The sequence below is a fragment of the Ursus maritimus genome, unplaced genomic scaffold, assembly GCF_017311325.1.
Source record: "Ursus maritimus isolate PB19 unplaced genomic scaffold, ASM1731132v1 scaffold_1, whole genome shotgun sequence".
Classification (NCBI taxonomy): Eukaryota; Metazoa; Chordata; class Mammalia; order Carnivora; family Ursidae; genus Ursus; species Ursus maritimus.
Window position 1 is genome coordinate 56,463,441 of NW_024423343.1, and position 26,199 is coordinate 56,489,639.

The 26,199-nt window shown below is 44.1% G+C and overlaps 1 protein-coding gene across 2 annotated transcripts in view; it reads left to right on the plus strand.

Annotated features, from left to right (window-relative positions):
• The window catches only part of WIPF1 (WAS/WASL interacting protein family member 1), a 117,550-nt gene that overhangs the window by 39,064 nt on the left and 52,287 nt on the right, over positions 1-26,199 (plus strand). The window contains exon 1 of one of the 2 annotated variants that reach the window (XM_040643724.1): positions 2,866-3,005. The exons of the other annotated variant lie outside the window; for it this stretch is intronic. The gene's annotated coding sequence lies outside the window, so the exon portion shown is untranslated. Of the gene's footprint in view, positions 1-2,865; positions 3,006-26,199 lie in introns of those variants that run through there. 2 annotated transcript variants of the gene reach the window in all.

Here is a 26,199-nt window from a genome sequence, read left to right on the forward strand (position 1 = left end):
CATGCATTTTTGGGATTAAGGAAATGTAGATTTTCACTCAGTTGGCGTTTTGGTGTTTTCTTGCTGGTAGAGGCTAAGACTAATTTTATGAAAGCAATTTTAAAAAAAGATTTTTATGAATACACAGGGCAGAACTAATGAGAATTGAAGGCAAAAAATGTTTTTCAGGTCCATAGATTTATCTTCTTTCATTCTCTTGTCAAGACAGAAAAAAATAAATCGTGGACAATTGGAGGGGTACGATACACGATGAGCCCAGAGCATCTTGTGATGCCAGCAAGTAAGACAGCTCAAAAACAAAATTCAAAAAATATTAATAGGAGTGTGTCACAGGAGCACAGGAACCAACAGAAAGAGCTCGCAATAGTCAAAGGTGAAACACTTGCAACAACAAAATAAGTCCAGTAGGGTTGAATTGTAACCCAAAGTATGCACTAAATATCTATGAGGCCGTATCGATATAAATAAATGACTGAATAAATTAGTAAATGGGGAGAAGAGACAAATCATCTATGCCGAAGAACTCCAAATAATTTGTATAGATAACTTCACCCTCAAGACTTTCCTTCCAGAGTAGACAGTAAGGAAGGAGAAACCTAACAAATAACCCATTACTCCAGTCTCATTGTGAGAAAAACATCAGAGAAATCCCAATTGTGGAATGTTCTACAAAAAAACCAGTACTCCTCAAAACTGTCAAGGTCATCAAAAATAAAGGAAGTCTAAGAAACTGTCTCAACCAAGAGGAGCCTAATGATGAGTAAATGTAGTGTGATGTCCTGGATGGGATCCTGGAACAGACAAAGGACATTAGAGAAGAAACTAAGGAAATCTAAATAAACTGTGGACTTCAGTTAATAACACTGTATCAATATTGGCCGATTCATTGTTACTTATATATCACACTAAGAGAAGATTTTAGTAGTGGGGAGACTGGGTGCAGATGGGTGGGAACTCCGCTGTCTTCTGGATTTTTCTATGAATCCACACCTGTACTAAAAAATAAAGTCTGTTAAAATTTTTTAAATGCCAAAACAAATGGGAAAAAAAATTCACAGGCCAGGTTAGGGATTTTAAAGGAAAATTATAAAGCATTTTGTTAAAAATTCCACACAGAACGTGGCTTAAGTAGGACAGACGTCGCCACGTGGTTAAAAACTGGAACTGGCAGTTTAACCCGAACTATGACCCTTCTAAATACATTCAAATGGAGTCATGATTATTTATCATCTGTGTGGTATTTTGTTTTTCCAAGATAACAAAATTTTACCATTATTCTATTTCAAAGCTAATGTCATGCTTCTAGCCATCTTGACTCAACTGACTAATCTAAATGTACAGGTCAATCAGAAGACCAGCCGTCAGCTGTCAGGCTGGTGAAATGGTTCTGCATGTTTACAGAGCCAGAAATGCAGTCCTGTGCTGAGACTTCCGAGCTCCACTGTTGTCCAGAGTCCTGATCTCAGGGCTCCTTTCCTTACTGGTGTTCTCACATGGAAAACTTCATGGGGGAATTACAGGGTAATATTTTCAAGACTTGGAACAGTGAGAGGCTGTCTACAATTACCTTTCTGAAAAACAAACAAACAAAAATCCCTTTAAAAGCATTTTTAAGAAAAGAATTAGGCTAGGGTAACCAAATAGAAACAACTTTGGGGTTTCTGCACTGAGTCAGGTTGTACAAATTGCAGAATATTCCCCTCGGTCCAGGACATGGTTTTACTCCCACACACCACTTCCTACTTCCACAAATTCCGTATGTGTGGACCTCCAGAGAGCTGGCGGAATCGTGAAAGGAGAGAGGAAGGCACTGACCACAGGAACAAGAAGCTGGGAACAGCACCCTGCCTCAGCTCTTCTGACCTCCCCCCCTGCGGCAGCGGGCACAGAGGGACATGCCGGGGCACTCCCCTGTGCTCCTGCCAGGCCAGGATCAAGGCCCCCCACTGTCAGGCTTCGCATACCTCCATGAACCCACCACCATCCCACGGGGAAACCAAAACCTGGCATATTTTGGAGATCATTGCGGGGCTGGGGGGGGGGGAGTCTGCCCGTTATTTAGCCCAGGAGGCAGAGAGTACCGTGGCTTTGTTTGCTGAACCAAGAATGAGGGCACCCCGTCTGGCAGCAGGACTGAATAGACTGGATGTGAACTTGAGACTGGCGGGGAAATTCAGGGTAAGGGCTCTTGTCACTGCAGGACCCAGAAATGCGAGCTCCTCCATGGTGGTGCCCTCCAGAGAGGAGCCTGGGGACCTCCTGGGTGCAGGGTCGTGGCCCAAGGCCGGTCTCTCCTGGACAGTGTCGGGACCTGTCCAGACGAGAGCAGGGCACCGGGGCTGCGCAATCTGCCCCTTCTCAGCTCTGCCCAGCCCCTTGATGAGGGACCCTGGGGCTCCAGAGTCCCCATCTCTCCCTTACCCCCTGACCCCTGCAGGGTTCCAGGTGCCAGGAGTCCAGACCTTATTTTTCCCTGCCTTTCTCCCCAGCTGATCGGTTCTTTACCTGTGTCCTAGGGATGCCTAACACAAGCTGGGGGACCCCTGCGGGGTGACAAAATCTCTTTTAGAAGCAGGGTTACCCCAGTGTGGGGGCACCTGGGTGGCACAGCGATTAAGCGTCTGCCTGGCACAGCGATTAAGCGTCTGCCTTCAGCTCAGGGCGTGATCCCAGCGTTCTGGGATCGAGCCCCACGTCAGGTTCCTCCACTGGGAGCCTGCTTCTTCCTCTCCCACTCCCCCTGCTTGTGTTCCCTCTCTCGCTGGCTGTCTCTATCTCTGTCGAATAAATAAATAAAATCTTTAAAAAAAAAAAAAAGAAGAAGCAGGGTTACCCCAGTGTGAAGCAAGCAACAAGAAGATCTTATCACATGTGACCGCTTAGAGAGGCCGTCAGAGACGGTGCAGTGAGGAAGTATAATGTCACATGCGACACTTACAGGAAACCCGCCAGAAGACTGCAGGGGAACTTGAGAACTTGTCGTTTTTGGCGGATTAAAACAACAGGTTAGTGCCTTCTTTTCCCCCTGAAAAATCTTTCATACCACTCTAAAATACCTAACTGGTTCTCTTTCCTGAAGCTGTCTCTTTTTCTAATGTGAAGAAATTGGCTCTGGCTTTGGATGTGAGAGCCGGGCCATCGCTGGGAACCATACTTCGTTAGAGGAACAAACACCGAGCCATTATTGTGAAAATGAAATTCTCAGAATCTCTTGCTTCCCTCTTAGCCTTTAAAAAACAAACCTTCAGATGTTCATGAAATAACTTATTTCATGGAATTCAGCTAAGCCTCTCCTCATGTTTACCTATTAGCACAAATCTGTGAAACAGGACAAATCAGCTTGTGTTCGCAGGCGTTCGTGGCGCAAAGGGCGGTAGAAAATGCTGAAATATTGTGCGTGAAAACGTGCTGCAAGTCTGGATGCAAGTTGTTGGTTTTGTATACTTTTCACCTGGTAAAACCAATCTTTTGGCTTGTATTTTCTGTTAAAATAATTTCTCTTATTTTTATAAACTCTTAGTTCCCTTTCGCATTTTTTCTGCCCTCTTCCTTTCTTCCTTCCCTTTTTTCCCCTTCCCTTCTTCTACTAACATAAAAGAGGAGTAGAGAAGAGGGGGTCAGGGGCAGCTTGAACGTGAGATGAGGAAGTCCCCCACCTGCACCCTAGTGTAGGCTGAGCAAGGGGGCCCTGGGCTCCAGGGGCGCAGGACCTGAAGAAGCCATGTGGTGGGACCATCACTCGAGCCTTGGGTCTTCAGCCTCTGTTTCCTGTGTGAAGGAAGATTTGAAGAGTCTACAGCAGAACCAGAGGGATGGTTCAAGTGTTGGAAATTAGAGCCCAGAAACGGCTAAATGCTCCAAGTCTATTCATCCTCTGGCCAGCGAGGGACAGTTTGATAAAGAACTTCAAGTCCATAATAAGGTTTTTACAACGGCCTGCTACTTTCAGACCTGTATGAAAAGGAGAAGGTCTCAAATCTGAGTTAGAGGGAGGGGGTTACTACTTTCTCGGACCGTTAGCGAGCACTAGAACAGGTAGCCAGAGAGGTGGCTCAATCTCTTTCTGGATGTTTTTGCAGACACACTGGATTTCTTCTGTGGCTGTGTTCCGGTGTTGTTAGAGGTGGTGGGGGGAGAAATGAGGAGAGGTGGAGACTGGGGGCTTCTTGTTCCCTCTCCTCCTGCCTGCCCAGCGTTCTCCAAAGTGTCTGCGCTGAACAAATGACCAAGGGGCGAGGGGTGAGTGGGCTCACGTGTTGTTTATACCCCAGCCATGCAAAATAACCAGGGCAGTGATGAAAGAGGAAAATCGTTGTTGATTAGATCCTCAGATGGCCACATTTTTTCCACTTTTTATGACCATGTTGTGCAAGAAAATGGAGGGGAAGCTGACAGAGTAAGGATGGCTTCCAAGTGGGAGATGTCAGGCCGAGCGGTTTCAGAAGCCCTGCACTGGCTCCGGGAGAGGCGGCGGCATTTGCCCAGGGGTGGCGGAGGAGAGGTTGGACTTCATTGGTGTTTCGAGCCCTCGGCACAGATCGCTGCCTGGAGGGGACGCACACACGCGGGGCAGCAGCAGGGAGCTCTTGCACGTGGCACTAGGCGCGCCCCTGACGCCGGAAAGAGGCCCCCGACTTCGTGGTGGCTGGACATCCCTAGAAGGAGCTCTTCTTTCGGTTTTGTTTTGCTTTTTTAGTTGGTCATAGAGCTTTGTTGTTCTGGGAGTTTTGTAATCTGCCGCACGTAGTAGAGAAGGGCTTTTTATTTTGTTAGAATACTTTCCAGATGGACCTGATGTCTCCTGCATTAATGCATCCTTCCAAAAGCTGTTTCCATTTATTCTGGGGCATCTGTTTTCTCCCTCGCCATTTCTCATCCCCTTTCCCAGCTTTCCACCTTCACTGTGGTCCTTTGTGTTTGAGAAACAAGAGAAGGTTTATAAAGTGTCGTTATTTTGTGGTGCCTCTGGGCCCTGAACCTGGAAGTATATCTGGAAAACAAAGGACATGGGCTGGCACAGGGTGGTCGATCGTGATGGATGGTGGAGGGCACCTTGAATATTAATCTAGCTTCTAATTTTTAGACAGGAATCACTGCCAAGTTGCACTGAGTTCAGTTTGAAGGTCAAGAGCAGAGAGAGATAAGTGGTTACCTTTTCTCTGGAGAGAACATTGTGACTTTTAGGGGGAAGGAGGACTGTGTGGGCATGTTACCGAGTTCTCGAAGTAAGAGGAAGGAGGCTGACCTTGCAAAGTCCTCTTCTCGGACCCTGACATAGAGGCAGGCCTCTTGTCCCCAGAATCCCAGGTAGTCAAGTAATACTTCAGAGGCGGCATCCACAGATCATGGGGTTCCTTGGGCTTCAGAAGGATGCAGTGGGGAGATATACAAAACATGCATGCTGGTAGGAAAAAAGAAAATAAAACATGAAACTTTGATGAGTGCAGCTTTTATAGTTGGATTCATCACTGGTCATCTTCTTGGGTTGTCATCACCAAATCTGGAGGCCCAGCTTTCTGGACTTCTCAGAGAGATGTGTCTGGGCATGTGCAAGGTCTTACAGTTGTCATCACCATCCTACTGGGAAATACTGGGAGCCACAGGTTGTCGTTTTTTTTTTAATTGCATTAAAATAGACATAACATAAAATTTGCCATCTTAACCATTGAGTGTGTATGTAGTTCAGTAGATGGGAACTCTGTACCCATTAGGCAACTCCTCCCTATTTCCCTCCCCACACCAGCCCCTGGCAACCACCATTCTACTTTCTGTTTCTGAGTTTGACAGTTCTAAGTACCTCCGGTAAGTGGAGTCATACAGTATCTGTCTTGTGACTGCTTTATTTCACTGAGCATCAAGCCCTCAAGGCTCACCCATGTTGTAGCAGGTGTCAGAATTTCCTTCCTTTAGGAGACTAATATTCTAGTCTGTGGGTAGACCACGTTTTCTTTACCTGTTCATCTGTAGGTGGCATTTGGTTTGCTTCTACCTTGGGCTGTTGTGAATCATGCTGCTGTGAATTAGATAAGCAAATATCTCTTTGAGACCCTGCTTTCAGTTTTTTTGGTGCACATACCCAAAAGGGATATGGAGGGATCATATGGTAATTCTGTTTTAAATTTTTTGATGAACTGCCATGCGGTTTTCCGTAGCAGCTACACCCTTTTACATTCCCACCAGCAGTGCGTGAGGGCTCCCCTTTCTCCACATCCTAGTCAATACTTGTCACTTTCTGGTTGGTTTGTTTTTTCATAGCAGCCATCCTAGCGGGTGTAAGATGATATCTCATCGTTCTGACTTGCATTTCCCTAACAATTAGTGATGTCGAGCCTCTTTTTATATGCTTGTTGACCATTTGTATATCTTCTTTGAAGAAATGTTTGTTCAAGTCCCTTGTCCATTTTCTTAATGAGGTTGTTTGGGTTTTGTTTTCGAGGTGTTATATATTACAGCTATCAGAGGAGCGTAGATTTTTCAGGGATTGTATGTGCAGGTTCTGATGTCCGCATCATCTGCTGTGAGCCAGTTGCCTCCTGTGACGCACACCCTTGGAAAAGACCATGAGTTTCAATAATATGGTTTTTCTTCAACAATATGATTTTTATCTTGACTCTGAAATGCTTCACAAAATCTCAAGTCATTTTCGACTGATAAGCTGTTCAGTTTTTATGAGCTCACAAGGATGAAGGCAAGGAGAAGAAAGGGAAGAGAAGAGATAGCGTGGGGTAGTGCAGTTCGTTCCTTCCAGGGTTTGTACTCTTCGGCTACGTAATCTTCAGGAAAAAGCCGCCTCAATTCTGATGACTAAAACCAGACTTCATGCGGGAATAAACACACTTTCTGAGAATCATCCGGTAATTATGTCTTCTTATACCGCCCTCCCTCCAAACCCAGACTTGAAGGTTCCTCAGACTATAAGTTCATTATCATTTTCCTTCACGAATGCTTCAAACAAAATGTTGTATTTTTCATCTGAGTACTAAGGACTCAAAGAGGACTTGGGCTGCTGTGCTGGAAAAGGAATAAGAGCAGTGAGACTATTCTGCTGTTTGTTTAGATTACAGATTTTCTGGAAGGAAATGCTAGGAAGATGTGATGGACAGCCTGACACAGTGCTGTGTGGGTCTTCTTTGACTGGAGCTGCTGTCTTCTAAATAAAATATCATTAATGCTCATGTGTACTCTGACACTTCCGAGGAAGGGATTGCCTGTATGTTTGATGGATTTTTCACTCTGCTTTTCTTTCTTTTCTTTTTCTTTTCTTTTCATTTCTTTTCTTTTCATTTCTTTTCTTTTCCTTTCTTTTCTTTTCTTTCTTTCTTTCTTTCTTTCTTTCTCTCCTTCCTTCCTTCCTTCCTTCCTTTTTTTTTTAAGGATTTTATTTATTTATTTATTTGAGGGGGGGATGACCCCGAGGTCATGACCTGAGCCGAAACCCAGAGTCGGCTGCTTAACCGACTGAGCCACCTAGGCACCCCTCACTCTGCCCTTTCACTTTCCCCCCGTTTTCTTCATCCAGAAAGTTGGTGCTGTTTCCCCCAAAAAGGCCTCTTAGGGTCTCCCTCCCCACCAAAAAGGTATTTAGACAAGAAAATGACAAGAATGGTTGCATTTATTTGTTTATGAAAGGACAGAGAAGACTTTCCCTCAAAAATAGTAAGCTGGGAAGAGATGAGTCCTTGAATGGAATGTTATATGGTGCACAACTGAAGGGGCCCCTATTCCTGGCTTACGTGACAATGCCAGTGCCGCTAGGAGGTATTCATACATCACTGACACTGTAATTTCTCAATACTAATTAGAAGTTGCTGCTTTGACAGTAACGAGCTAGATACTTACCAGAGTCTGATCTGTTTTGATACTTTCTGGTATGAATTAGGCTTCCTTTCTACTTTTGTTTGTGTCTGGATTTTAATAACATGTCATATTTTAAGCTCACGCATTGTATTGTTTTGTAATCCTAGTGTGGCTTAAAAACAAAGAGTTTGTTTTTTGTAGTAGGATAGATGTTCGCACACACACGTGCACGTACACATACACACACACACATATATATATATTTTAATAGGGTAAAAATTCTCTAGGGCATATATTTTCTCAACTAAAAGTCATTAAATGATACCTTGGAACCTACAATGTTTTGGAATACGCAGCAAACTCTAGGCTCGGAGGTCGTGCGTATTTTATACCTATAGATTCATTTGGACGGTTTGTTAGTGAAACACTACTCTTTCAGTAAATTGCTGATTTATTAAATGGTGATTTTTTTTGATTCCCAGGCCAGCTGTAGAAAGGTTGCCTTCCTCAAAGGCTTTAAAGACCTGTAGCATGATCCTCCCGAGTCCTGAAGCCCGGGCATGGGGAGCAGGAGAGGGGCTGCTCGGTCCCTCGCCAGCGTGCTGGGCAGAGGGCTGCACAGGGCGCTGTTCAGGGAGCGGAATCGTGTTCCAACTCCGCCTTCTCACTGCGGTGTGGCTCCTTAGGAAAGTCCCAGTTCCAGAAGTCATTTCACTAAACGAACATTCTTGATGAACTGCCACCAGGGCTTCGCCTAAAACCTCTTTGAGAGCCAACGTGTGCCTTCACTCTTTCTCTCCTTCCCTCTGCATTTCCTCTCCCTCCGCTGTTCTGTCCCCTGCCAGTCCTCGCCCATCACCCTGGGAGAGGTGCGACCACCGCTCCCCTGTGTGGACAGCATGCTGCCTCCTCCAGCCCCGCCTCCGCATTCGTTCCTCTTCCCCTGAGCAGTCGAGAACCCTCCCGCAAAACAGGGACAAATCAAGGCTGAGGAGCACAGTTCCCAGAATAAAAATGTGGGAGAGGTTTTATACGGGAATAATAACTTGGGGGGAAAAAAAGGGAGTGTTGTTACAAGATAAATCCTGACAAATCAGGAAGAGTCGATAGTTTACTTTTTAAAAACTTTTAAGAATTCATAAGGAGGTAACAGTAGGGGAAAAGGAATTGAAAAGGCCAGAGGATAAATTGCTCTGAAAGACAAAAATGCTGGGTTATTCAAAAACTATTTTTTTCTCCTAATTCAGTGCCAGGAACATCTGGCCTTGGGAAAAGTTTAGGCAAAGAGGCTTTCAGATGCTGTTGTCGTTATTTAAAACTTAAAGAGGTAGGTAAGGAATAGAATTCTAGGTTTTTCCAAATAGAAGGGACCTTCAAGAGTCCAGTCTTCTCATTTATAGATTTGGAAGCTGAGGCTCAGAAAGGTTGGAGGCGACTTGTCTTTGTCAAAATAGCTAATTAGCGAGTGTAGTGAGCATAGACCAAGGGTCCTGCTGCAATGTTGAGAGGCCCAAGGACTGGAAATCTGGAGGTAGGTGCCCCTCTGGGGCACCCTCCACAGGGGCCAGAGTCATGCTCAGTGAGAGTAGATCAAGAAACGAAGGACCTTATGAACTCCCCAAACTCCAACTAAGTGACCTTTGTGTAATTCCTGGAAAACAGCACAGGAATTCAGATAGTGTCTAGATAAGTATAACGTAGTATAGCACGGATAGTATAGATAAGTAAACACCTAATCCACCCTACCTGGAGAAAGTTTCTGCACAGTGAAGCGTGACAGTCCCCATAGAGCAAAATCCAGAAAGGAAAACTTCCCAGTGGTGGCCCAGGATTGGGCAGGTAGAGGGAGCCTGAAGCGTGAGGACGTGAATATAGATGGAGAGGGGTTGTCTGTTGTGAAGTGTGGATGAAGACCAGGGCTTACCGTGGCCCAAATTAAGGAGCCCTCAAGAGGCGTACCCATCCTTAGCCTGATTCCAAGATCCCTACACCGCCTTCTGCACACTAAATCAGCTTCCTGAGTACCATTACTTCAGAAGAGTATATTCTGGAGAGTGGACATAGCCCTGGAAAGAAATGACATTATTTGTGAATTCCAGTGTCCCCAGCAGCCTTTTGTGAATTTGTAATGTGGGTCAGTCATTCTGAGTCTGTTCCCTCTGGCTCCCAGATAAAAGGGAGGTTTTAGGGCTTTTGTGACAAAGTCCCTGTGCTCAGAGTGTGGTGATCTCCCGCTCCCCTATAATGCCACTCTTATGGGTCGTTCCTGGGCAAACAGCAGCCTCTCCTCAGTGTCGGTCCTACTTCTTTGTCACTCCTCCTAAAGCCGTAAGCATTATAAAAAGAAGAAAATGATATCTAATATGTGGGTCCTATTGGACATTATAAGGCCCTTTTTGGATACTGGTTGTTTATGGTGTTTTGGGGGGTTTTGCCCTTTTTGTGGGGAGGGCATTTTCCCTTCATTCAGAAATATTACTGAGCACCTTCCCTGTGGATCTTTCATTCTAGTTGGGGATGTGCAATAACATTTCATAAAATAGTCTGTAATGTGGTAGACTGCAAGGTTAGAAAGTACTGAGTTCTGTGGGGAAAGAAGTGCACGGGGTGAGGGAGCGCAGCAATGCCGTGGTGCGTGTGGGTCTAAGTGTGGTGGTCAGGGGGGCTGTCGTGGAGACGGTGGCGCTTGAGTGAAGACTTGGCCGGAGTGAGAGACTTGGCCTTGCAGATAGATACCTGGGGGAAAGCACAAGGGCCTTGAGGCAGGAGCATGCCTGGCATATTCAAGGAGTAACAGGAGCCAGTGTGATGAGGACAGAATAAGTGAGGAGGAGACAAGGGGAAGGTGAGATTCTGAAGGGCCTTGTGGCCTTTATAGGAGGGAGCTTTGGGAGGCCCTCAGCAGAGGAGAAGCGATGATCTGGCTTTACGCTCAGGCTACTGTATGGAGGATAAACTGTAGGCGAATAAGAGTAGAAGGTACAGACCAGGTAGGAGGCGATGGCACCCTGGACCGGGGTGGCAGCACAAGGCTACGGTGGGCAGTAGAGTCTGGTTATTTTGAAGGTAGAACCGCAAGAGAACTGTTGGATTGGACAATAATAAGCATTATAGAGAGGAGTCAAGGAAGACTCCAAAGAAGCAAGGGCAGAATGGAAATGGCATCCACCTGGAAGGCTGTAAGTAGAGCAGGCGGACGTAGGGGGGAGAGAGAGAGAGTTTAGTTGGCATTTGTTGGGTCTGAGCTGTCTGCTAGACAGACATCACGTGGACATGTTAAGCAGGCAGTTGGATAAACATGTATAAACGTAGGAGTTAGAATCCTGGAAGAATATGTCTTTCTTAATGGTCTTAATGGTTTCCTAGTACTCCTGAAGGCGTCTGTGGCTTCTAAAACTCCTCCTGAAAATCAGAATGGGACTCTGCGTAAGGACTTATTCCTTGATTGATTTCTGGGACTGAAATCAGAGAATGTTCACTTGCGTAAACAAGAGTGGAAGGGCCAGGAGTTTTGTTTTAGGCCTTGTCTTTCACTGCTTAAGCCCCAGTGATTCTGTAATTATTTTAAAGAAAAAAAGTTAGCAAAGTGGGCAAAAGTGAGGTTTATTTTTTCAAATGCTCGATATCTAAACAAATCAAGCTTTTCTTTGCCTATATGTCAAGGCAATTGGAGAAAATATTATGGTTGTTTTCATCTTTTAATGTTTATGTAAATATTATCTTGATCATTGAAATTGCATTTATTGTAATTGAGACAGATATTAGCTAGTTAGCCTGGGTGGCTCAGTCGAGTAAGTGTCTGACTTCAGCTCAGGTCATGATCTCAGGGTCCTGGGATTGAGTCCTGCTCAACGGGGAATCTGCTTCTCCCTCTCCCTGTCCCTCCCCTGGCCTGTGCATGCTCTCCCTATCTCCCAAATAAATAAATAAATAAATAATCCTAAAGGTAAATATTAATGAATTAATCTATGCTAGCTATTTTCCTGGGGAAAGGAGGTATGTTTTCTGCATTCAATAAGGAGAATTCTGAGTTCTTATGAGTTGGCTCTAAGTCTGTGCAGAGCTTACATCTTGACCTCTGAATTCACTTTTTGTCTATTTTTTAGTCAGCTTGAGTGAACAAAAAGGATCTTTTTTAAAAATATCCTAAATCGGTACACGGGAATAACACTGGCAATTCCTAACCCAGAGACTAAAAGTTTTTCTTCTTGATCTTGTGCTCAGTGTATAAGAAGAGTATCCATCAAACATGTCTTCGTCTCACTCGTCCCTTGACCAGCCAGTGAGGGAGGCACTGTATGAGGCCGACTCAGAGAGGTGAAGTGACTGGCCCACAACCCACAGAGCCCGGATTTAGACCCGGGACTGTCTGTATGCAGAGCCTCTCCTAATCTACTTTCCAGAAGCATGGAGCAAAGTAAAACCAACCAGAGCATTTTAGTAAAATAATGTAGACCAAGAGACAATGCAGAATGACCTCTTTTGGATGCACCTAAAACATAGGGCTCCATTCAGGAATTTCAGGTAGTTGCTAAACCTATCCTTAAAATGGAGGATACATGAAAAAAAGTCTCTTTTTTGTCCTATACCCCATGCAGTGGTGGGGCTTCTTGGGTGGTATGACACCTAGAGACAGAGAATATCCCCCTCTATCAAACCCACAGGGAGACACCCAACCCTGTCTTGCATAAAAGTCTGTTGGTACCAGCCGGCAGCAGCTGCCCCAGGCTGCCCCTGGACGGTGCCTGTGAGCCAGGAGGCCGCAGCCAGCCTTGAGGAGGCCTGAGTGCGGGATTCCAAGAGCCTCTAAGACCTCAGCTCAAGGTCAGGAAGGAAGGCTGAGCTTTGTCCCCACAGTACAGGCGACGTGCAGTGCTGAAGGGTCACCAAGTCAGCTCCTACACCAGTCACCCTCCACGGGGACCCTGGGGAGGAGCAGTTCCCACGTCAGCCATTGATATCCAGTCTGTTTGCACTGGTAACAGCCATGCTGGTCACTAAAATATTGAGAAGCTCCAACACCAGCTGGTGAATCATCACCAGCCTCAGATACCTGAGTGCACCCCCAGACCCCTAAGCCCTGTCTCATAATTCAACAACTAAGGTTTAGTGTCTAGCACAGCATGGGGTGCCCCAGGACTGTGAGACATCGTTCCACCTGGTTAATGACTGTGTCTTATTGGTTGTTAGATATTTTTAATATAACCCCTGTCCCCTCCCCAATAAAATGGAACACTGAAGGCATTTCATTGTGGAGGTGATGCCAAATTTCATTTGGGGTCCAAAAGGGCAAAATTTAAGCCTATAACTGTGGTCACTGGTTCTAGGATGTGGGCCTGTTGATAGCATCCAGGCTATTCTTCACTATCTAGAAGGAGAATCCCTGCAGTGGTTATGGATGGATTGGTAATAATAAGCAGAGGTCAAGAAAGTGGCCCTGGAAACATAATTTTGATTCATGTTTTCAGAGGGCCCCACGTTTAAGAAGATTAAATTTTGCAGGAACAAGTATCTCCCTCTACTTGCTTTCTACTCCAGTCCTACCTATCATTGGGAAAATGGTGATTACTTCAAAACATAGCTTGTTTGTTCCCATAGATCAGTTGGTGACCACCTGCCCAGAGGAGGTGAAAGGTTCATTATAAGCCAAACTCCACTAATCCTGATTTATTAGTGCCAAACACTTGCCTTTTGCAGCTGTGGGAACGGTTTTTAAAGTCAATTTATTTCCGAGCTGGACTAACAGTACCTCATGGTTTAAAAACAAACAAACAAAAATGGAATCTTTTGTAAACACAGTAAATGCCCACACGTGGTGGATTCCAGGGGTATGTGAGGAATCCTTGTACCCATCTACAAAGCATCAAACTGATTTTTAGATGGTGCAAGATATGTGCATCCTTTAACGCGGGAGTTTTTAACCTAAAGTCTGTGAGTTGGATGGGGAAAATAGCACATCTTTATTTTCCCCAACCTCTAACCTAAATTTTGCATTTCCTTCAATTGAGGGTGTAGCCCACAAACTGCAGTAGTGTTAGCAGCACTTGAGGTATCATCACCAATGAAAGTCCTAGATACTTCATGTCGTTAGGTTGTGGGCTGCTTCTAAGACGGCCCCCGATGGTCCCCAGCCCCTGGAATCCACACTTGTATTTAAATCCCTCCCTTTAAATGTGGGCTAGTTTTAGTGATTCACTTATAGTGAACAAGACGCAGCAGAAGGGATAAGCTGTCCCTTCTGAGATTTAGTTATAAAAAGACTGGTATCCATCTTGGGGGCTTTCTGGCACTCTCTCGTTTACTCCGAGGGAAGCCAACTACCATGTGATGAGCTGCCCTGAGAGAGACCCACAAGGCAAGGACCTGAGGGAGGCGTTTGACCAACAGCCAGCAAGGAACTGAGTCTTATCAACACATACGTAAGCCTAGAAGCAGCAGAGTCTCCCCTAGCTGAAACTTCAGATGAGAACACAGCCCCAGTTTCCACTTTAATTGCAGTCTTGTAATAGACCTTGAGCCAGAGACACTCAGCTAATCTATGCCCAGACTCCTGACCCACAGAAACTGTGACATAATATATTTGTTGGTTTAAACTACTTAGTTCTGGGGTAATTTGTTGCATAAGAATAGATAACTTATACTAGGACTAGTAAATAATCCTAGAGATCTAATACTCAGTATGGTGAATGTAGACAACAATAATGTATTATAATTATCAAACTTGCTAGAGACTATAACTTAATTATTCCAACTACTAAAAAGAAAGGATAATTATGTAATGTGATAGATGTACTAATTATTGCTATAATGGCAGTCATATTACAATATATAAATTAGCATATTGTACACCTTAAATTTACACAGTTATATGTCAAATACCATTCAATTCAAAAAGAAGAAATAATTTATATACAGTTTAATTTCAGATATCTCCAAATATTGTTTACTCTCATTATTACTTCAAAATTATAGTAGTTATTAGACTGGCCACTAGATCTTACTGTTTAATGCATTAATAAACAAAAGTATCTATTAATTTATAATAAATTCATTTTAGCCATATTAATGCCATGCATCCCAATCGGTAGTTCTTATCTCTTAAAGTCATTAGGATTTTCAAATAGTTCATAATCGAAAATTAACCGGTTAACAAGAAATGTAACACCTCTTAGGAGGGCCCCATGCTAGGCGTTATAAGTTGTTTCTGCCTTGTGCTGTTGATAGTCAAAAGCTTTCAAAACCCAAACTTATCAGCTCTAGGACCTCTAGAAAATTTAAGTGAAGATAATAGCATCCTTATAGGCAGGGCTGATATTGAAGATATCTAACGGCTGGTGAGCACATAGTGCTAACCAGTCAGAATAAATGCCAGCCGAGAAAACACGCTCGCAGGAGCGTGGGGCTTCAATGAGTGTCGTGTGCGGCCACCACGTTTCAGCCCCGTCGGACGCGCAGCCTTGCTCTCTCCCGGCCTGCGATGCTGTCCTCCCCACTCTGCCCAGTAGACTGCTTTCAAGCACAGGCACAGCTCGTGCGTCACTCCTCTGTGAAGTCCTCTGTGTCCACGGCCCTGCCACTGCCACGGCTCCTTGTGCGCCCCCTAGCCGCGCAGTCACGCCTTCCTGCCCACCTCCCCCCAGAATGAATCCCTCCTTTCTCACCTTGGTTCTCTTCCCTCTGCCACCCCAGCGCCTGGCACGGTGCCTGGCCACAGTATATTCTCAGTGAATGCTGGCTGGATGGGAGGGTAATCGATCAATGCTGAGTATGTTAATGGTTCCAGGAAGAAATATCTGTTCTGATTGGAGCAGGGATCTTAATAGAGCAGTACTCACATGTGAGTTTTTGCCTTTGTTCTCACTTGTGTCATGAAGATAAAACAGAATTTAGAACACTAATGGTTTCTTTTCCAAATGTATTCTTATGCTATTTTTCCCTGTATTTTTTTCACTCTGATAACAATGGTTTGTTGCTTCCATTAGGTTATCAGCCCATTCTAAAGAAATGGCTTATGGATCAAGACAACTAGTTCTAGTTCAGAGTCGAATACATTATCCGGGTCACTTAACCTCTCTGAGGTTTGGTTACCTTATTTATAAACTGAAACAGTTTGCTCAGTGATCTCTAAAGTACTTTCCATTTCTAAAATTCTGAGGTATTTTAAGGCTTCAAGGGCATGAAGATGGGGACTGTTGATCACGGGCTTGGTTTGCTCTTGTTTGCGAGTGGCCCACCTGAAATTTTACTGAGGACTCACCATGTAAATATAGGCTCTGTTCTGACCCACGGAAGAAACCACATTAAGATAAAGATTTCCTTTTTTAAAATATGTATTTATTTGAGAGAGAGAGAGAGAGCATGAACAAGAGAGAAACTCAAGCAGATTCCACACTGAGCTTGGAGCCCAACACGGGGCTCAATCTCACGGCTCTGAGATTGGGACCTGAGCCAAAATCAAGAGTCAGAGCTTAACTGACTGCACCACGCAGGTGCCCTGATAAAGATATTTTAAAACTAGGGGCACCTGGGTGGCTCAGTCGGTTAAGTGTCTGCCTCGGCTCAGGTCATGATCCCAGGGTCCTGGGATCAAGCCCCACAGTGGGCTCCATGCTGGGCAAGTGCTATAAGCCTTCCCTGTGGACCATTTGCACTGTGTATCAAGAGAGTTTAAATTGTTCAAACTCTGACCCAGTACTTCTTTTTCTATAAATTTTCTTTTGCATAATCCTAGTTGATCATAAGAATTTGTATGTAAGGATATTGATATTAGCACATTTATAAAAGCAAAGTGAGGGATAACTAAATGACCAGCAAGAGGAGAATGTTCAATAAATTTTGGTGTAGGAAATCATGCAGTCATTAAAAACCGAGTTTTCAAAGAGTATTTCGTGGCATGAAAGGATCACCAAAAGTGGATTCAAAGCTACATACATTATATTCCTAATTTTAAAACATTTTATATGTATCATGACTAGAAGGAAGTATTCCGAAAAGTTAACAATATCTATTTCTACCTAGTAGGATTATAGGTAATTTATCTTCTTTTTTTTTTTTTTAAGATTTTTTATTTATTTATTTGAGAGAGAGAGACAGCCAGCGAGAGAGGGAGCACAAGCAGGGGGAGTGGGAGAGGAAGAAGCAGGCTCCCAGTGGAGGAGCCTGATGCGGGGCTCGATCCCAGAACTCCGGGATCACGCCCTGAGCCGAAGGCAGATGCTTAACGACTGAGCCACCCAGGTACCCCAGGTAATTTATCTTCTTTAGACTTGAGTTCACCATTTCCCACGATAGCCTGGTACTATTGTAATACTGTCATAAAACAATCATTTAAAACCTATTAAAAGCCTGTCAGATGCAAAGCAGGGTTCTGGTGCTGTAGGTTTGGAAAGATGACAGATGTGACGCCCAGTGTCTGGGAGCGCCATCTTGCAAGTGCTATAGACATAAATAATACCTGTGTGGCGGGAGTGAGGGTCCATGCCACGGACAAGTTGCCAACGGTGAAACATGGTGGAATGGAGGAAGAGGCCCTAGTTGCTGTTTCTGCGATGCCGTCGGGCTGGGGGAGCACTGCAGTACCGCCTGTAGGCAGACAGTTGTTCAGCGCTGTTTCCAGCCAGCCTGAGCATGACTTGCTGCCATCCCCTTAGCCTGACTGACGCCGAATCCTAGGAAGGAGGACCTTCAAGGAAGCCATTTTTACCATGTCTGTCATTGTTTTGGTGATTTTTAAAACGTGCTTTTTAGGCATTACTTTAACGATGAGCTTAGGATACAGTCAATATATTATTATGCAGAAATGGGACACAATGTGTTCAAAGATAGTCAGTAATATATATGATGCATAAGGTCATGGAAGTATGACCTTACACTTTAAATTCTGGCAGCACTTTCTGGTGTGGGGCTGTGTGCAGACCCAGTCTTTCTCTACCAAGTATAAGGTTCCTGAGAGCTGGAACAGGGCTGATTCTTTCGCTTCCAAAGCTCCTAGTAGTTCCTGGCACACAGTAAGCATTACATAATTCTTCAATTAATAAATATATACTTAAGTTACTAAGATTCATAAGTGGAGCCAAGAAAAATGCTAACTGTGAGACAGTAGGGGAACAATAAATAGACCCCCTGTCAGGCCTCCTTAATAGGGGGTCTTTATTGTAAGGATGGGCAGTAAAGAACACAGGAACCCCAGGACTGCCCCACAGGGAGGCGCACACTGGTTAGAAGCCTGAGCTCTGGAGCCTAGCCATTTCAGTCCGGATTGTGTCTCTCCCACTTGCGAGCTGTGTGGCCTTGGTGAAGTTACTTAACTTCTCTGTGCTTCGGTGCCATCATCTTCATCATCTACTTAATAGAGTTATTGTGAAAATTGAATGAATGAATACTTGTAAAAGCACCTAAAATGATCCTTAGCACATAGTAAGGGCACAGCAAATGTTAGCTATTCTTGTTCTTACGGTTACCGTTGCTCCCGTTAGAATTACTGAACACTGCAGGTACCTGGAAAAACCACGATGTGCCCTCAGGCCTGGGAGATGAATCATCTCTCTTATGTCCACCAGTTAACTGGCCCAGCTGTTCTGCCTCCTCTCATTTCTCTGGTGTGACTGACTGACTACCTGTCCCCGTGATGCCCAGTTCATACTTCTGAGACTGCCTTGTCTGAGCAGAGTTTGGCGTGCGCGGCCAGCTCACAGTGTGCTCTCCAGCAGGAAGACTGGCCCCTCTTGGGCCAGGGGCCTGCGCTTGTCCAGTCGGCCTTGGCTGGGGTGGGTTCAGCTGCTGCTGATCTCAGAAGGGAAACGTAGGCACAAAGGAAGCTTTTGTGATCATGGAGTTTTAAATGATTCTGCAAAGAGGACTCAGAGAATAAAGAAAGGGTAAAAAAAAAAACAAAAACAAAAGCAACATAACACTTTTGGAGAGACAAGATGACTTCTGGCATTTTCCACCTGGCATGCCGATTCATTTTCTAAGGGCCATCGTTACCATTCAGAGCCACAAAGGACATCATGTGACCAAGCACTGTGAAAACGAGCTGAGACCTCAGAGGCCTTAATGGAACCTCTGCCTTTCTCAGCCACGACCTTTCCACCTCCACAGCACCTCGTGTGGCGGCCTGTCTACTTCGTGGTATCTTATTCGAGCCTTTCCGCGCCAGGGACCAGCAAACCTAAGATGGTGTGTAAACGACCCATAGAGAGGCCGATGGGCCTTCTGATTATTTCCTATAGCTGCACAGTCCCTTTGGGCAAGCTCGTATGGAGGACATTGCTGCCACATGCTGTGTGTTCTCAGAGACCATATTTCTTTCACGGTCACTGCCACGGATCTGCATGTCTTCACCCCGGCCCGCGTCCTCAAGGTGATCAGAACAGCAACATTTCAGTTCCTGGAGCAATAATTATAGCTGACGTTTATTGTGCCGTTACTATGTGCTAGGGATCATTCTAGGCACTTTTACTTTCATTTTAACACCCACCCTAGCACTTGAGTCAAGTCAGGCCAAAATGGCTGTTTGTTCCAATGCCTGTATAGCTCTGCGTGAAGCACTCGGCAGGAAACAGGTAGTTGAACCCTTGGTGGGTGGTGGGGAGTCAGTCCCACAGACTGCGTAAGATCCTTGTTCTTACTGGGCCATCTCTCGTTTCTAGATGCCTATGATTTGGGATTTCTTTGGGCCAGAAAATAACACTGGAAACATGGAACAGAAAGTATTCTATCCCTTATTACCCAATGTGTTTTTTCCAGAGCAGCCCAAAAGGTTATGGTGGGTTTTATGAGCCGCAGAGGACTGCTGACTGGGGCACCACCTAAAAAGACAAATGGCAAAAACGGCAGGGCGTGGAGCTGCCCTTGTGAGCCCGCCTCTGAGTGGAGAGAGACTCTCTGCTTCCCGTGCCCAGCTTGAATACGATGGCCAACACTTGAAGAAGGAAAAGCATCACTTAAAGTATTTTAATTGTCACCATATGTGATCTGGGTACTGAATGTTTTGAACTAAAAATCTCAGGACCCGGTTGAAGGTCAACAATGCACACTTCAGATATTAAAGATCGCCACCCTTTCCTGTCTTCCCCCTCACAAAAATGGAAATAAAATAAGTCGGTGTTCTTCTGTGAGGTGAATTTCCTCAAGTGACCAAAAACCAAAGGGGTTTGGGGGCTTCCTAACCCAGTTAGCAATAAAGACGGCCAAATAGCAATACAAAACAGGACTGAAAAAACAATTTAAGACTTCTGACACATCTAGTGATCTTCTCAGTTAAAGTTATTTGAAAATGAAATAAGGATCTTTTTAAGATTTTGGTAGCAGTCATCACCTATTCTCTTAGAAAAGCAGCTGCTTTTACAGAAAACTCCAAATGATTTTCAAAACCAAATATAATGCGATCTTTGTTGATGATGTGTCCACTTAATTTGAAGAATATTTCTAAATGCCCAAAAGTTTCAAATTCAGTATTGGTCATTTTAAAGATTGTAGATGAATTTCAGCTCAAGGTGAACATAGGAAACAACTGTTTTAGATGTCCTTCTCCTCTCTTAGCTCTGCAAAGACAGCATCGTGGAAAGAAGAGCCATGAAACGGCTTCAGTGATGGAGACACCATGTGTCGGAGGCTCAGAATTAGCTTCTGATCTACCCGTGGCTTCGGGAAGGGACATCAGACTTGTCATGCCAGCCGAGGCCCAGGGCCCCTCTGTCTCAGGGAGAAAGCGGTGTGAAGTCCTTTTATACACAAGTCATTCTGTGTCTGAAGCGCTGTGTGGGGGGATAGCTTCTGTAATTCCGTCCTGCTGCCAGGATGGATAACCCTGCCCTTTCATCCCCTTTGGCACAAAACAAAATCACTAGATAATCGCCAACCTTCAGTTTTCCGGCATGTGTGTGTATCTATGGCCAAGGTAAACTGGTCTCTTGGGTTTATTTTGAGTTGAAATTAGCTGAGCTGTTTGTTTCCTCTGAGCCATATACAGATGCTTTTTGAACTATCTTTGTCTTTGAGGGATTTTTTTTTTCATGGTATCAGCACACCACTTCCTCCAAGTCATTACTTTGAAATAGTTCTGCGGCGGGAGATATTCCTGCTGGCCATGAGCCTAAGCAAGCGAAGCAATGATTGAGGGGATGGCAGCAGACCTTTCCTAGCATATTTCATGTTTGTGCATGACTTTGTGAGATGACTTCTCATCTGCTAAATCTGGCAGAGAGGGTGGGCTGGCCTGTGAACTTACTAGTAGAAAACTGCGCTTTGTTAATATCAGCCATTGGCTCCCCCGTTTGAATGATTCTCAAAGTTTTGGCTAAAAGAATGTCCTCAGATGACCCTTTGCCTGCTCTCTCTTTCTGAGAATTCCATGGAACTCTTCTGAATGTGGATTTCTACTTAAACTTTGATACTTCCAGATTCTCTGGTCCTGACAAATTTTGGAAAATGCAAGTTTGTGTAAAGCCATTCTTAACTTTCCTTTTATTAGACTTTAAATATTTTTATTAATGAATGACCTTTGAATGTTGATATACATATACAATGCTTTCACTAACATGTTTTATAAATATTATTCCCTTTTCCATAAATTCATAAATTTCTTTCATCATGAAGATAGTAATATTTTATAGTATCTCACAAGTAAATCCTAAACCTTTAAGTACCTTTGTATTTATGTTAAGGAAAATAAAAGTAGAGAATTAAAATACATAACCTTATTAATAACCTAAGTTTACAGTGATTTTTATATTCCCAGATTTATGCATTAAAAAACTAGTTTGACTTTTATTAAATTCTGATTTCATATTTTTAAAAGTGTACTTGCTTTTGAAGGAGTAGGAGGAGTTACACTTAAGGAAAATAACCATGGAGTTGACCTAGTCTTTCATGGATATATTTTTTTAAGATTTTTTTTTTAAAGATTTTATTTATTTATTTGACGGAGACAGCCAGCGAGAGAGGGAACACAAGCAGGGGGAGTGGGAGAGGAAGAAGCAGGCTCATAGCGGAGGAGCGTGATGTGGGGCTCGATCCCAGAACGCCAGGATCACGCCCTGAGCCGAAGGCAGATGCTTAACGACTGAGCCACCCAGGCGCCCCTAAGATTTATTTATTTGAGAGAGAGCATGCGAATGCAAGGGGGGGGGGGCGTGAAATTGGGGGGAGGGGCAGAGGGAGAGAGAATCTCAAGTAGACTTCTCACTGAGCACAGAGCCCCACGGGCTCAATCTCATGACCCATGAGATCGTGACCTGAGCCGAAATCAAGAGTCGGGTGCTTAACCTACTGAGCCATCCAGGCACTCCCCCTCCCTTTTTTTTTTCATGGACTTTATTTTTGTAAAAGACCAGATTCTAGCAATGCGGTAATGAGTAACTTCCCTGAGTTAATATAGTGTGCACTGTCTTTGAGCATTTTAGAACAGAGTCATATTGTATTTTAAAACTTTTTTAAAAGCTGCATTTTAATTTTTAATTTTTTTTCAAGATTTTACTTTAAGTAATCTCTACATTCGAACCTACAACCCTGAGATTAAGAATTGCATGTTCCGCCAACTGAGCCAGCCAGGCGCCCCTTAAAAGCTGCATTTTTAAAACTAAAAATACACATGTCACAGATAGTAATCTTCAGTGAATCCAGAGTAGCACATGTGTTGCTCTGTTCTTATTGCTTCAACTTGTATATGTTGCTTATGCCTCTAAAGATGTGGAGATACTTCATCTTTTTTGTGTGTCTCAGCGTTTTTTAGAGACTCATCTCTATTTTCAAGATATGAGGGGGGAGAAAGCAAAAGAAGAAAACCTTATCTCCTCATTTGTGCGGTCAAGGTTGAAGAGAATTCAGGAGACACCGCTAGCGGAGAACATAGTAGAAATGTGCCTCCACAGGGCATTTTGCTCCAGTTAGTCTTGGATGGATAGAAACTTCTGTGTACAGAAGCCTTTGTATTTTGGAAAATGAACTTTCACGTCGTTCGTCTTCCTCCTGGTTTTCCATGAATCCCCTGCCGACAAGCGTTGGGTACCCGGAGTGTTTTCTGTGTGGTATTCAGTTTTGCTGAAACCTTGACTCTTGGCACGACTGCCTTTCACGTCAGAGTGCCATCATCTTGCGGTGACTGAACTTGGGCATAATGATAGGAATCGTGGGTTTATTTTCTCACTTGCTCAGAGAAATCAGATCTTGCCTCGAGGCCTGTTTTCTCTTGGTTCATTATGTGCCCCCTCTGACAACATTCACAGACCATTACTGTTCGCTCCTTAACCACTAGAATAAAGCAGCCGTGAAAATAAGCTCTGCCTTCCATTCCCCGGTTGAGTGGGACCACCCCAAAGGGCTTTCGGGCGTCTTCTTAGTGCCCTGCAGAGAAGTCCTGCTCTCTGCAGGGGAGGATGTTGAGATAAGTGGTTTCCCATCCTCCTCCCGGGATAGATGGCAATGAGCCAATGCACTGGCAACAAGGCTTTCCAGGTGAATGAAAACAAAGCAGAGAGCATAAATTCTATTTAGTAATCCCTACTTCTCCTTCACTTTTAGGAAAAACTGTATTTTTAGGGAGTTTCTGGGGCATTTTTTCTGAATTTGTGTTCAGCAAATCTGGTGATACTTGGAATTGCACAAAAATGCTGAGGTACTCGTGAATGAGAATGGGAGCAGCGTAAGTCGAGTGGACCAATGCCAGCTTTTTGAAATTGTCCTAAGTAGATTTGAAGACGAGTTGTACCATGATACAAACAGAGACTTGGAAATTACCAGTACCCGGTTTTTCTCAATTATCAAATGGGGTAAACTCTTCATTCTCACACTGTACTGAATTATCACTCTGTAAACAAGAAGAGCCGCTTTACCTGCTGTGTTTCCTCCTTTACCAAGTAGCAGTAATGGAGGACAAGTTTAGCTCACTTAGTAATGGTAATGATAGCTGACACAGTTGAGTGTCTAGAATGCTCCGGGCCTCTTAGCCCAGAGTGGCTGCCTTTCCCACTTAGACGCCTCAACCATCTTCTGCATCCAGGAGAGGGAACTGTAGGAAGGGAGGAAGCGCCTTTGACGTGGGAAGACCTAGTGGAAAGGCGGCCAGAGGAGGTCGTGCCAGCCCAGGTCCTCAGGTGATTCATCAAAGAGAGAACGGTGCTTACTTTGAATGACCCATGCTCAGAAGTGATTTTTTAAAAATATTTTATTTATTTATTTGACAGAGATAGAGACAGCCAGCGAGAGAGAGGGAACACAAGCAGGGGGAGTGGGAGAGGAAGAAGCAGGCTCATAGCAGAGGAGCCTGATGTGGGGCTCGATCCCATAACGCCGGGATCACGCCCTGAGCCGAAGGCAGACGCTTAACCGCTGTGCCACCCAGGCGCCCCTCAGAAGTGATTTTTATCACAAAGTTTTTAATTATTAAAAAAAATTCTAAATTAGATTTTACTTCTTCCAAAATATTTCCTTAATAGCTAGTGAAGACAGTGAAGATAAAGGAAGCTTGGAGACTCATTGGGTGAGCCTACATTACTCCTTAGTTCCTGGGAACATTTATCTTGTGAAAGATGGAATGGGGTGACTCAGGGTCATGATGATTGTTTTCCATACTCGGACTTTAGGGGTTCACACATGGATGCACGTGTGTTATAGCAACCAGAGCATTCCTACTTCTGCCTTGGAGGCAGGAAGAACTGTGGTAAGATGGGCCCAGACGTCCCTCACTCTCTTTCTTTCCTGGGATGGAGACACTTCTTGAAATGGTGAAAATTCTCACAGTCTGTGCAAAATTAGCCACTGTTGCCTTCTCAGAGAATTCTTTTGTAAGTGTATATCTGTCAGAAATGGAGGCCGTCCTTGATTTGTGAAATTTGCTTAATCAATGCACAGAAATAATCACTGCTTATCCACCCACTCCCCCAAAGATTAGGACTTTTTGTCTATGAAAAGTCATGGAGGGGGCGCCTGGGTGGCTCAGTCTTTAGGCGTCTGCCTTTGGCTCAGGGCGTGATCCCGGCGTTCTGGGATCGAGCCCCACGTCAGGCTCCTCCACTGGGAGCCTGCTTCTTCCTCTCCCACTCCCCCTGCTTGTGTTCCCTCTCTCACTGGCTGTCTCTAACACTGTCAAATAAATAAATAAAATCTTTAAAAAAAAAAAAAGAAAGAAAAGTCATGGAGATTTGAGTAATCTTTAGGTTCAAAAGTGGAAGGAATAAGGAAAAGACTAAAACCTTGTGGTCAAAAAAATCCAGATAATAGTCACTCAGTGGAGAAAGGCATACTAATAATGGAGAAGACGATAGATATATGAAACACTGCCAGCCTCACTAATAATAAAAGAAATGAAAATCAAAACTGCCCGTACATATAATTTTCGTCTATCAAATTGGAAAAAATTTTGAAAAGTGCTAATAGTAGCACATGTTGAAAAGAAATGAAGTAGGTACTAATGAGAGAAAAAATGCTACCACTTTGAGGAAAACAGTTTAACAATATGTATCAAGATCTTAGAAGAATAAACTTCATATCTTCCGTTCTAGTAATTGTACTCTGAGGAAATAATCTGAAATGACCATAAATCTTTAGATATAAGTCTATTAACGTGGTAGGATTTGTAATAATGAAATTGGATGCAGTTTAAATGTTTAACAATGAAAAATAGTTACATGGGTAATGGACCACACATAAAATGAAATATACAACTATTAAAATTGCATTAGGAAAATATTTAATAATATGAGGAAATGTAAAAAAAAAAGGAAATACAACTACATATATACCGTATGATCCCATTTTCGATACCTACACAGAGAAGAAGAAAAGACTGGAAGGAAATTCCAAAATGTTAACTGGTTTTCTCTGAGTACTAATGGGTCACTTAGAAAACTATTTATATTTTCTAAACATTTCCATGTATGACATTTTAATAAGGAGAAAGATACATTGAAGTGAAGGAAGGAAACTATAAACGGTAGGAGAAACTTAAGGAAGTTATCCCCAGACAATGGGACTCTGCTACAGTCTCTCCCTCCAGCCCAATGTATTCTTTTATCTCCGCACGAAGTCCACTAATTCAACATCATTTGGGTTAACAGCTAGTCTGTCTTTCAAAACAACCTGATTTCCTCCTTCCGTGTGTCGGTGAGATCATCTTATCCTGGGGAAGGGAATTATGACCTTGGGACCAGAGCCGCTCAGGGTCCTGGGTGGGGTCAAGGGAAATCGCAGGGCTGCCTAGAGGGAGGGAGTAGAAGCTGAGGCTGGAGCCCCCCAGAGTGAGCCCCTCGTCCCCCCACCCTCCGCCACCTTTGAGTCCTCTCCTCTGAAGACTTGGAACTGAAGATATAGTTTAGTGACGTTATGAATTAAATAGACTTTTGCGGGCTGGCCTGGCAGCCTACCCTTAAGTATGTTTGCATGGAAATGGTTCTCAAATCAAAG